Genomic DNA, 13,721 nt, shown 5'->3' with positions numbered 1-13,721 from the left:
TCTAATAAATCTATTACTCAGCAAACAGCGCCGCTGCTCGCGGATACATGTGGCTACTTAGCAACGGGGTTACAGTGTGTTTCATGCCCGCACTTCGGCGGTATTTTGTAGTAAATCGTTTCTCTTTCAAGTTATTAAGAGATTTACAGATTATGTGTAGATTTAATACTGTTTGTGTCATTGAATGTAGTAGATTAGACTGGAAGAGCAAATAATCGAAGTATTTAATTGGGAACCACACTTTTATCTTGTTTCACTATAACGGTTTTTAAAGGCTTAACCAGTTAACAAGAAATAGCTAGATAATTATCAAAGGTAGCTTGATAGTGAAGCGTTTTGTTTTTAATGTCATAATCGTGAAACTGGAGTGGTTCAGTCAGACCACTTGGAGAATCTGGCCCCGAAGGCTGTCGTGCTCAGTGTTGCTTACTCTGTCATCTAGAGTCTGTCACGGGCTCTACATCTTACGCAACACTTTCACTAAGCCCTTCCGGACACATTCTGACAGCAGTGACCATCAGCATCAGCATTGCTTCTTTTCCCCTCCTTCTGCAATGGACTCCTGCTCATTGAAAATACTTTTTTTTTTTTTGCTTCAATGAAGAACATACTCTCTAATTCTCTTTTGGAGTTCATATCTCCTTTGTTGGAATGTAAGTCGTAGTTCACTTATTTTTGTCCCTTTTATAAAACCTGGACATCTGGACTCCACACATCTTCAGAAGTATGCCTTTTCTTTTAATGTTATTATTATTATTATTATTATTATTATTATTATTATTATTATTATTATTATTATTATTTGTCTCTGATTTGCTACATTTAGATTATGGCGTACCATTTGGTGGGGGTGTGCCTATCAAAAGGGTTGTTTATCTGAGTAAGGAACACTCCTTTGTACACACATTTAGTATGTTGTGAAGCTTTTGCAGCTCGTGGAATGACAGATATATGATGCATATCAAATAGGTAAACACTGGATAAAATAAAATTGTATGGTGCTTTCATAAAAAGTTAATAGTAGTACCCCCAAAACTGTAAAGCATTTTTAAAGTCGTACACAGAAAACTATGAAACTGTTTTATAGTTTAAAATTTTTCGGTGACTGATTCTCCAGAGCACAAAGCAAAATGACCAATTTTAAATTTTAATAGATTAGAATATATATTAGAAAATTGTCATTTCATCACACATAATAATGATTTTGTTGCGTGCTTTGGAGCACTGATCCATTTATGATCCACAAAATCTCATGTTCATTGGGTAGAATTATAAACTGTCTCTTTCCAAAAATTTGTAGTATGTTAAATCACTGTTATAATAGCCTGCTGTTTGTCAGAATCCATCCAAAACGAAGACAACTTAAGGCAGGATAAGGATGAGAAGTTCCTGATAGTCACCTTACACTAATTAATTCTCCTTGAGATGTATTGTCTTTTCATCTCATATTTCTAACATACCTTATTATTCAAGAAGGTAGAGTGGAATATGGGTCTATTGCTTTATTTATGGTGGTTCATTCCACAGCTTCCTCTAGGCCATAAGCCTCCAGCTTCATACAAAATGGATTCTAAAGCTTCTTGGATCATAGGAAGGCAGCCTGCAGGCAGGAGAGAAAGGGAGATGGAGATGATGATGATGATGATGATGATGATGATGATGATTTAAGATTGCTTTGAAGGCAAATCAAGTGTGATCAGGTTCTGTGGTCAAGTAGAACATATCTGAGTAAAACAAACAAGTGAAACAAACAAAGCTCTCCACAGAAAATGTATTGTCTATGATGCAGTTGTTATTATAAAGAGAATTATGGGGACCCACATCAAATAGTGAAAGAGGTAGCAGCAGTGAAAGTTGTGAAAGATGTAATCCACAAAGACTGCAACTTAGTCTTAGTTTTAATTCTTTGGTTGCAGTTTTGCCTATACAGTGTCAGTGGAAGCCCTGGATGTCAGGCAGTTCTGTGTGATGACTGAGCAGAAATGATGCTTGCCAAAGTCTGTGTTCCAGAGACACCTTTAGAAATTTCTACCCATGCACACACACACATGTATGCAGAAGAGACAGAAAGAACAGAAGAGATCAGAAAAAGACAAGGAAATTAAGCCAAACTGCAATTGTGTTTGTGAAAAGAGACTACTTATTGCCAAGCGAAAGCCTGTAGGTGATCCCTTCTTGTTGCCATGGTGACTACTTGGCAGCAGAGAAGAAGGCAGCATTTTGGTGGGCTGTGTAATTCTATGTTGTGTTACACTAGCCTATTTATGGAAGAGCAAGACAGTACTTTGGCCAGGAGATACCAGGATGGGTCACACATATATGCTTATGTAATTATGGCAGTCCTCTGGGGGGGGGGGGGGGGGGGCAGTGATGGCGATATATAACATTGTAAGTGTATCAGCTCTCTCTAGTGGTTATGAGAGATAGTACATCTCTGCATGTATATACATTATGATTAGTTAAATTTATGTTAGTCATGCATTTATGTTAGTCTCTGTATTTACACCCCTCTTGGCTTTGTCCTTTTCTGTCTCTTGTAGAAATGACAGAACTGGAGCCAGTGTTGGATTTTGCCTCATCAGGCCGATCTGGTCGTCGCAATGCCCTGCCTGATATCCTAGGCTCTCCTGCTGGAGTTCCCCCTGACATGTCATTCAAGCTGGCTGAACTGTCCCTCACAGGTAACACCTCTGTTCCTTTTTTAAAGCAAACCACAGTATTTATCTTAATTTGACATAAGCATAAAAAATCTTTAAAAGCAATATAACCATGTCTCTCTCTCTTGCTCTCTACCTCTCTTGCTCTCCCTCACTCTTTTTCTCAGATGGACCAGGAGAGGCTCAGTCTCCAAGCACAGAGCAGCCCCCCACATCCACAGAGAGTCCAGAAGGGAAAGGGGGCTCCTAGGTTTGTACAGCAGATTCTTGAGCTGAGACATGGGGCTGCAGCAGACGTGTCCTACTCCAGCTAAAACACAGCCTCCATTCCCTGCTCCCGATGGTCTTCAGACTGTTACTGCATGGGAGGCAGTAAAGAGTAGATGGGACATGAAGTAAAAATGAGGTCTTAGATGGGACAGTGCAATGACAAAAATGTTATGTCCAAAGACATTAACTGAGGCAGAGGTATGAAAGAAGACAAACCCTGCAACTCTCAGTTTTTACTAATAAAGAAGCCAAAACAGGGAGAATACTACTAAAGAGTGCTTTAATTAATTTTACCTACTGATTTGACTTGATGCTGTTCTTTTTTATGAGCTTTGTATTTTAAAATGTCTGTAGTGAACTGTGGATTTGTACTATAGTCTAGTCTTAGTAAAGTGTTTTTCAAGAATTGCCTTGAAAAAAGCAACAAAAAAAAATAGAAAAAGGTGGGCAGGTTAAGGTTTGATCTTTGTTATATATTACACTTACTAAAGCATTATGTAGCATTATCTTGTGTCTAGCATTCTAAAGCCATGCCTTCATTCCACTTTATCTAAAATGACTTTAAGATATATATAAACTGATCCCAGTACTACATTCACAACATTCTATGCAGAACGTTCAGGCATTAATTAGCTAGAAAGATCAGGTAAAAACCCTGACATCTGAATTTGTTTGCAGATGTTTGACTGCATAGGAGAAAAAATAAACTAGTAAAGGTGCTTATATAAAAGAGTGGCCAGTAATATTATTATCATATTATTATTAATTATGATATTTTTAATAATAATCATTATCTAATTTCCATAGTTGTCATAAAGTTTATCTGTACCTGTTTAATGTCTTTTGCTATTGACATGGCGAGGCAATAAGCTAATTTAATCACTAAGTGACAAAGGGATTTTTATTCTTTTTTATCTTTTGTGCATGGCCTTCTGTGCACTCACAGTAGTGAAAAGGTTTGAGAAGATCAGTGTGAGTTTTGTGAATGTCCTTATTTTTTGTGTCAGGTCTAATTTGTGTCAGATCTAATAATGAACATGAGAAATTCTATAAGCAGAATATATGAGATGAATGATGAGCATTAGTTTATTTTAGGGGGTGTACTTTTCTAAAAGCCATAGTCTTATGTAATATGCTAATGCCATATTAAGCTCATGCAAATACAGGGGTTTATATTACTGTGAATGGAAAAATCATTTTTTAGAAACATTGTCAATGTTTATGTTTACAATTTGTGGCCATACTAGTTAGACTGGTGTAAAGGATGTATTATGAATGTTGTCAGTTTTGTCCCTTTATTGAATTCCTAATAATTCTGCAGTGTTACCTCACTATATTTAATTGGTCATTGTATTGGTGTAAAATAAATTATTATTGCCAACTTGGTATAAATTTGCCTTTCTACACATATACATTTTTATATAATAGCAGTAGAGTATTTAACATTAATGTGAATTAAAGTGCATGTCACTAAAGACAAAGAATGCGGATTATACCTCAATCTGTTCAATGATACAGTTGTTTGATTGGTAGTATGGTCATTATAATGTCAATCTCACTTAACACATGAGCAGAACATTAGTATTGTGTATTATGTAAGATGGTGTTCTTCTGTAATTACAAATATGAAACCTGGTGTTTTCATTTTAACTAATTAGCTAGTTATAAACCCAGTTTAACAGGAGTGTTACACCAGTGAGAACCATATAGTAAGTAATTGGTCAGTGTCAGAAATTCTATTGTTTTGGCTCTATATTCCAGGACATGGGATTTAAATTAAGACAGCTGTGAGATTGAAGTTCATATGTTATATGCATAGCCCCAAATCAGAGGAGCCATTAGTAATTAAATGAATTAACTTAATCTTAAGTAAAAAATGCTGTTGATTGCTCAAGATCAGTGACTCATATGGAAAAAATACTCTATAATCATCTACCAGGTGTTTCTAACAGTGTTGAAGTAGAGTTTGTAACAGTGCCAGAGGAGCCAGTAAACACAAAATTCTTTATTGTGTATTTGAAGCCAACAGCCGATCGTAGAATGTTGCTGTTTGCTGGGGAATGTTTACCTTGCTCAGTGTGCACTGATCTGTAAAGTAGCTGATTAGCATAAAGCTACCATTCTGCATTTTAATCATCATCATTATCATTTCATTTCAAGTCAAGTGTGCTGGAGTACAAGGTCACAACTACAAAATTCTGCTATCCATTTACTTCAGTACTAACTATAGTAATGTAATGTAATGTACTGGTTAAAAGGCATGCTTCAATTTTAGATTTTCACCACCAGGTGGTGCTAATACTTCCAAAAAGTTTGCTTATCATTGCAATTTGTTCTGAAATGAGACAATGATAAAAATAAGTCTCTAGTATTAAAGTAACTGTATAGGCTATGTTAAATAGGATCTATTCATATCAATTAATATAAACATTGCTCATTTTTTTCCCATATAAATAATTAATTAGGGTAATGACATCAATAGTCAGATAACAGTTACTGGCCTAGTCATGAATAATTGTAATTTATTTATTCATTATTGTTTCTCATTTAGACAAGTCATGAGGAGAGATGTGTATATTTTTCTAATGCTGAAATATTAGTACTCTCTGAAGATAGCTGGAGTGCTGGAAAGAGCTCAAAAAGCTCTGTGTATGAATATTGAAGAGATGGCAAAATGTTATAGTGATAAATGCATACTCTTTCTTTGTTTCTTGTTAATTAACAGGGCAATTAACAAAAATACAAATGACCAGTGAAAAATTACTCATACCTTGCATACAAATGTGGCAGCATATGGCCAGTCATTACTCTAAGTAACCCAAAACAGCATTATTTTAAGATTCCCTGCTCCTGATGGTCTTCAGACTGTTACTGCATGGGAGGCAGTAAAGAGTAGATTGGACATGAAGTAAAAATGAGGTCTTAGATGGGACAGTGCAATGACAAAAATGTTATGTCCAAAGACATTAACTGAGGCAGAGGTATGAAAGAAGACAAACCCTGCAACTCTCAGTTTTTACTAATAAAGAAGCCAAAACTGGGAGAATACTACTATAGAGTGCTTTAATTAATTTTACCTACTGGTTTGACTTGATGCTGTTCTTTTTTATGAGCTTTGTATTTTTAAATGTCTGTAGTGAACTGTGGATTTGTACTATAGTCTAGTCTTAGTAAAGTGTTTTTCAAGAATTGCTTTGAAAAAAGCAACACAAAAAAATAGAAAAAGGTGGGCAGGTTAAGGTTTGATCTTTGTTATATATTACACTTACTAAAGCATTATGTAGCATTATCTTGTGTCTAGCATTCTAAAGCCATGCCTTCATTCCACTTTATCTAAAAGGACTTTACGATAAATATAAACTGATCCCAGTACTACATTCACAACATTCTATGCAGAACATTCAGGCATTAATTAGCTAGAAAGATCAGGTAAAAACCCAGTGAAAAATTACTCATACCTTGCATACAAATGTGGCAGCATATGGCCAGTCATTACTCTAAGTAACCCGAAACAGCATTATTTTAAGACCTGGCACATCTGGACAACTGTAACCTTGTGAATATCAGGTAAGAGATTAGGTGAGGCAAGTGACTGCAGTACACTGAGAGTGTGATGCTGACTCTTCTTGACTATTAAGTGCTGATAGCTATGGTAGCTGGTTTTGAGCCTGGCAATATGGCAGTGCTCTATGTGCAAGACACTCATGAGAGTGCCATTGTATTCCTGTTAGAACGCTGCTTCAGTATTGCACAACATCTCACAATCACAACCATGTTTGTGCTCATTTGACCCTCTTGTCAGAGCTGTTTTAGATCATTTTAGCACATATTTTGTAGGAAATATTCAAAATAAATTATTAATCTGCTTTAGAATTTAATTATTTTAAATGCTGAGTCATTCTGGCCCTTTAGTAACTCTCAGATTGAGGCATAACAAAGCATTCATATTAGTTGACCTGAATCTCAACCTATCTAATCAGCTAACAAATATCCAGTGCAATTAATCCATGTCCTCATGTCACTCTTATGTCATCAACAGGGTCATAATTCAATTAACCCTCAAACATAAGTTTCCTGACCCCACATTGTTTCTCACTGTTATCTGTAACTGCACCTGCTTCCAAGAATGAGTAGCAAACTGCTGGCACTGTGCCCACTTCCCTCCTCTCCTACACTCTGGATTTGCCCCAATCAAACAGCCTGCGTAGCTTTAAAATAAAGACTGACCTCATCTGACTTTTGAAAGTCTGTTAACCAGACTATATGCTTGTGTGCCATCAAAACAATGCACAATAAAAGTTGGATCTCTTTGATAATGTGATCCATAACTTCTGTTATTAATTTCATACTCAAAGAAAATTGACCACTTTGTGTTCAGATCTACCACTATTGGTTAAGTGCTATGGATCATACACTGTGTTGTATTTTTCTGATCTGTTTCATTTGGTTACTGATTTACTTTTTAAAGTATATGTATCACTTACACATGACACAGTAGAGCCAAAACGGAGACACAATAGTTAAAGCCTATAAAAAGTTTATTATCACTGCTTTATGTCACATTATTTGAAGAAGAACAAGAAGAACATTTTGATCACTGGAAACAAACTGGTGAATTATTTTAATTTAAACTTGTGAATTATTTAAAATAAACATCTTGCTAACAAGCCTTAAAAAAATATTTGAATTTTTCTAGATTCTCTCAATTGCTCTAGGGAAACAAAACCAAATTTCAAACGTGAAAACAACCAAAAGGCAGAAAATTATTATTTTTCCTCCCAGGACTGCTTTAATTCCACAAATGCTTTAAACTAAGGAAGACTAATATACAGAAAATACACAATGTTAAAATTAGGCCTCACACAGTGCTGATGCCATTGCCATAGTAACAAGTTGCTAAGGAAACCATCTTTGATGGAAAAACATTGTTGAAAATACTCAGCATTATGACAGGCAGACACATGTCTCGTGCTAACCCGTGCTTTTTTTGTGCTAGATGTTTTAAGTGCAATGATTAACCAATATCTTTCCAGAATATAACATTAGTAGTGGCTGTAGTAAAAGATGGATTTTTGCATAGGGAAAACACTGGGATTGGAGCAATAGTGGGGGCAGGAGACTAGGCGGTGCATAAAGCAAGGCCTGAGCTAGAGCTAAAAATATGTCAGCATCATGCTCACAGTGAGGAATGACCATGTCTGCCCACATGGTATGAGCCATGCCAGGCCACACCTCAGCATCCGATAAACATGTCTTACATGTCTTACAGTCAGCCCAAGCAACCCCAGAAGTAAGCATCAAACATCAATCTCCGTTCTAAGATGGTGATCAAACCAAATCCAGAAATACAGAATTCATATTGAATGTTAAACTTCCAAGAGCAGGGCTTCCGATTGCAATGAGTAATGACATGTTTAATGGTATTTTATAAGAGCATCACATGCAGTGTTGCAGAAAGCCAAACTGCACCAGGACAGAAGCACTTTCAGTCCCACAGCACAGATCCAAAGATATGGACTTATTGGGGCCAACCTTTCATTGCCGTTTGTATAATTCTTTTTTGGTCTTTTGTTGATACTACGTGAAACAGCTTTGAGTTTGAGAAAGGCACTGATTGCAAAAGAAAAATACATTAATATTAATATTAACTTTTCTTTCCTCTTGCTTGAATGTTGGTAGTGGTTTCTGGTGAATCCAGATCTCAACAAGAGATCACAATATTTCACACTAGCATCTTCCTGAGGATGTGTGCAGTGCCCAAGAGTACAGTAGTCTGCACCTCTATGACTGATGGATGGCCTGTGAATATTTTGAAAATAGGTGTTCAATGTTGATGTTCAATGTTCAGTTCTTCACAGTTCCTAATGCTCCCACTATTACTGGCTCTACTTTCCTCTTGGCATGTCACATCCTGATCTTGATCTCCAGGTGCTTTTACTTACTGAGTTTCTCTGACTCTTTCAGCAGTATGTTCGCATTGTTTGGGATGGCCATACAGATCAGCAGATAGGTTCAATCTCACTTCTTCTGTAGAATGATATCAAGTCTGATTGCATCTATCTTCTGGTTGGAGAGTACAACCGAACACTATGGCACATCGAACACTATGTTGATGTTATCAATGTTCATTACTTTTCCTGGTACATGTACATAGTACTTATACCCGTAGCTGCTTACACATGACTCAGTGTATGTAGCTGATCACCTTGCCTTCGGGGGTATTCATTTAAGGCAAATGGTTTGCATCCAGTTGTCCAGCCTGTTACTCTGTGTGACATCCTGGCTGTCAACTGGCTGTCAACTGGCTGCTTCAGGATATTTTTCTGGTGGTAACTGGTGTTGAGTGCTTGATCTTGTGCTGCGACTATGGGGCTCTATGTTTCTCCTTTGAGATCAGAGCTGTGTAGTTATGCCATAGATGCTTCTTTGTTGATTTCTTCTTTGTTGAAGCTCGTAAAGAATTTTCTATGCAGTGGCTCTTCCTTTTCATGCTCCATCATGATCTTGATCTGATTCTTCATGTTCAGGCTTCAAGTACTTCTCCCGGCCCTTCCTATCTTACATCTGGAGAGAGAACCTGACCTTGTTTGCACTGTAATCTCTGATTAGCCTCATGAACTAGTCTTCGCAAAGCTTAGGCCAACTGGACATTAACACAACTAGTCCACCACAACCATCTCATTGCTTGATGTAAAGCTTTAAGATGTCAGCCTTTGGATGATGGGTCCTTCATATCGTTCTCAACCAGTTGACTTTAAATCTGATACTTTGTTCAGCATGTTAGTTTCACTTTTGACAAAATATGTGAAGGCCTCATAACAAACAAATAAACTCCATGCAAAGTATAGTTCCACAGTAACAAAGATACAATGGTCCAATGAGTGTTTTTATGCACAATAATACATTGAGTGAGTGAGGGTAGGCTGCCTCAAACCCTTTCATTACCTTAGGGTTTATTCTGCCCCTTTCTTGTGGGTGTGTCACAATCTAGTAACTCAAACATCTTGGAGGCTGCTTGGCAGCAGTGAGTGTCCCCAGTGAGTGGCAGCTGTCGGGGGCCATTTTGGCCCACCCCTGAAGTTATGTGCAAGCATATGATCTCCAGGCTGGAAAATCTTTTACTCTTAGTCTGTGACTCTTCCTTTGAGTTTGTTGCTGATAAAGTACAAGAGTGTCTATTCACTGAACTCTGTCCCTGTGATGCTTTAATGACATGCTTCATGGACCATTGTCACTTACAAGCTGTTCCAGAAGGCTGGTGCATAAAGACATCAAAAGCCACATTTCCCCCCCCCCACAAATAGGCCAGTGAAGTCAATGTTAACATGTTCCCCTGCCTCTTCTGGCTAGTCCCATGGATGAAGTGGGGTCAACTGTGGGATGTTGCAGATCTTCTTGCATGAAGATTTTGTGGTTTCTTCAATCTGCCAATTGAGACCTTGCCACTAGATGTAGCTTCTGGAATGTTCTTTCATGTAAACCATTCCACTATGGACTGTATATAACCCCATGCAGAGAAGAAGCGAGCCAACATCTTCTATTTTTGGTAGTGCTGCTTAAGCTTCTACTGACCCAGTGCTGTCTAAGATGCTGGATACAGTGATTATTCAAAAAAACTCTAAGCTGAAGCCAAGCCTTTCAAGGTGAAATGACCTTCCTGTTAAACAGGATGCCTTCTATGGGCACAGAGAGTAATCATTCAGCCACGGCTAAGGAAAAGCATGTTGCAACAGTTAAAATCAGTCCATAGTTATATATCCATAGAATGGATATAAATTGCTTTGAAAGTCCATTACCTTTTGTATGCAACCCACACTTCTGATACTTTAGGTCACATGTATTTACAGAGCTCAGCAAAGCATGCCATTGCATCTGACTGGCAGCCAATGATAGAATTCCTGTGTTTGGCCTGAAAAAGGCAGTAAGAAGAATGTGATCTGTTAGGAGACTAAATTTCCTTCCAAACAGATACTGGTAACGTTTGGGAATAGGCAAGGGATGGAGCTCGCCGGTGGGGAGAGCGTGCGGGGTGCGGGTTTGAGCGCATACTGTACAGAACCTCACATAATACCATATGTTGTCAGCCAGGGACTCCCACCAATACTTCCTCGACAATAATTTGGTAGTACATGTAATCCCTGGATGTCCAGTACACAGTGAAGTATGTGCCCATCTCACAGGGTCACCTCTCAAGACCACAAGTATGTATTGTTTCCCTGGGGGGGTATTCTGCTGGGCCAGGGTCCTTGTTCAGAACTCCTTTTAACTCTTGCTGAAAACCCTACCAAAAGGGAGCTAAGAAACAATGCCACAGCAATATGTTTTCAGTTCTCTCTGGTCTTTCCTCCTTGTCATATAATTGAGACAGTGCATCAGCTTTTTTGTTCTTAGAGCCTGGTATATAAGAGACTGAGAAGTGAAAGTATGAAAAGGAGAGGGCCCATCTGGCCTATCGGGTTGTCAGTCTGTTAGCAGATCTTAAGTATTCCAGGTTCTTATGGTGAGTAAGCACAATGAAAAGATGTTGTCTCTCCAGCCAGTGTCACCACTGTTCTAATGCTATTGTAATGGCTAGCACTTCACAATTGCCTACATCATAATTCCTTTCAGCCAGTTGGAGTTTCCTGGAAAACAAAAGCACAACAATATAACTTGGGTGGTGAGCCATGTCTCTGTGAAAGTACTGCTCCCAGCCCTAAGTCAGAGGCAAAGCGTCTTGAGCCTGTGGATTCCATCTCAGTCTCCTGTTAGCCTGCCCCTTGAGAAGATCAGTTAACGGTAAAGCTACTGTGCCAAAATCTCTGATAAATCTTCTATAAAAATTGGCAAACCCCAGGAACCTTTGTAACTCTATAATGATAACAGGTACTGGCCAGTCTAAAACAGCAGTAATCTTGTCAGGATCCATAGAGATGTTACCCAGAGAAACAGCACAGCCTAAGAAGGTTAAAGATGTCCAATAGAACTCACATTTCTCAGCCTTAGCATAGAGGTTGTGTTGTCTGAGCTGGGCTAGAACAGCAGCAATGTGTTGCAGAAGTTCTGAAAGCGTCTGAGAGTATATCAATATATCGTCGATATGCACAATAAGGAATCTGTCTTATTATATAACGAAATATCTTATTCATGAACACCTGGAATATAGAAGGACTACTGGCCAGGTCATAGGGCATGGCCAGAGATTTATAATGTCCACATGCTGTGTCAAAAGCAGTCTTCCTCTCATCACCCTATCTTATGCGAATTAAATTGTACACACTCCACAAGTCTAACTTTATAAAGACTCCTTGCAGGTTTTTATCTGTAATGGAGATCAAGGGTAGAAGATAAGAATACTTTATGTTTACCTCATTTAATGCTCTGTTATCAATGCATGGTCGTAAACCTCCTTCCTTCTTCTCCACAAAGAAGAATCCGGCTGCGAAAGGAGATGCTGAAGGATGGATAAAATCTTGCTGAAGAGCCTCCTGAACATGTTCCTCCATAGCTGTATCTTTTTGATGAGAGAGAGAGTATGGTTTAGCATGCCTGAGAAGTGGTGCTCCAGGAAGGAAGTCTATAGCACAGTCCCACTTTCTGTGAGGAGGTAAAACAGTGGCTTGGGTCTTTTTGAATACATCACTGTACTCTTTATAAGGAAGAGGTATTGTTTTGAGATCTGGCTTCCCTGGACTCTCCACTGTGGTAGAGCAAAGTGGCAGACTCAAACAGTTCTTATGACAATGGGAGCTCCCTGATAGCAGTTCAGACCAAAATCAAGAAAAGTGGGGGTCATGTATAGCCAACCAGGGATATCCCAAGATAATATTGTCACGAGAATGTGGCTTCAGAAAAAACTGTAAAGTTTCAGAATGAAACAATCCTACCTGGAAAACAACGGGAACAGTTGGATTTGCAATGGTTGGATTTGCAATAGTGCATCTATTGGTATGGTAGGTATTCCCAGCATAGTGACTATTCTGGAATAAAAAAAAATTCCTGGTTGTGCCAGAGTCCACGAGAGCTCAAAAAGATTTGGAGCTACCCCAACTCCCCCCCCCCCCCATGATACTAAGGATGGTAAGGTCAGTTGGTTATGACTAAAAAAAGATATAAGAATGTCTTACTGGTGTTGAAGAATTAGGAACCTCTTCTCAAGATGTCTGCTCCTACATTCCCGCACATTTTACCCTCTATCTTGTGGGAATCATTCTTTATTTTCTGACACTCCTTAAAATTGGTTGCGGAGTATAACCAGTAAATATCTGTGTGTGTGGCTATGCATAGCAGTTGATCAAGATGGCAAAAAGGTTCTCTGCTCAGAAGGCCTTAGAAAGTATTTTTGAAGAGAGAGAACATTGGGAAAATAATGAAGAGGAAAAATTTCTGAATTTGAAGATAACATTTCTGTCAATTCAGAGTCTGACAGTGAGTCTGAAGTGGATGAAACTAAACTTGAACCACCATCAAAATGAAGAAGTCAGCAACCAGCCTCAGGAACCCCTCACCAGCCAGCCACAGGACCAGCCCATCAGGCAGGACCAGCCATAAGACCAGCCCATCAGCAGCCCACTGCAGGACCAGCCCAACAGCAATCAGGACATCAAGAGCATGTGGATGTCAAAAAATGGTGAAATTGAATGGTCTCCTTGGCCAGAGTCCACGAGAGCTCAAAAAGCTTTGAACCTGTCCCCCCATGATAGTAAGGATGGTAAGGTTAGTTGGTTACGATAAAAAAAAAAGATAGAAGAATGTCTTACTGGTGTTGAAAGATTTGGAGCCTCTTCTCTTGATGCATACAGGCTACAGCCATGG

Source organism: Electrophorus electricus, chromosome 10 (assembly GCF_013358815.1).
Source record: "Electrophorus electricus isolate fEleEle1 chromosome 10, fEleEle1.pri, whole genome shotgun sequence".
NCBI lineage: Eukaryota > Metazoa > Chordata > Actinopteri > Gymnotiformes > Gymnotidae > Electrophorus > Electrophorus electricus.
This window is presented reverse-complemented; position numbering follows the sequence as displayed.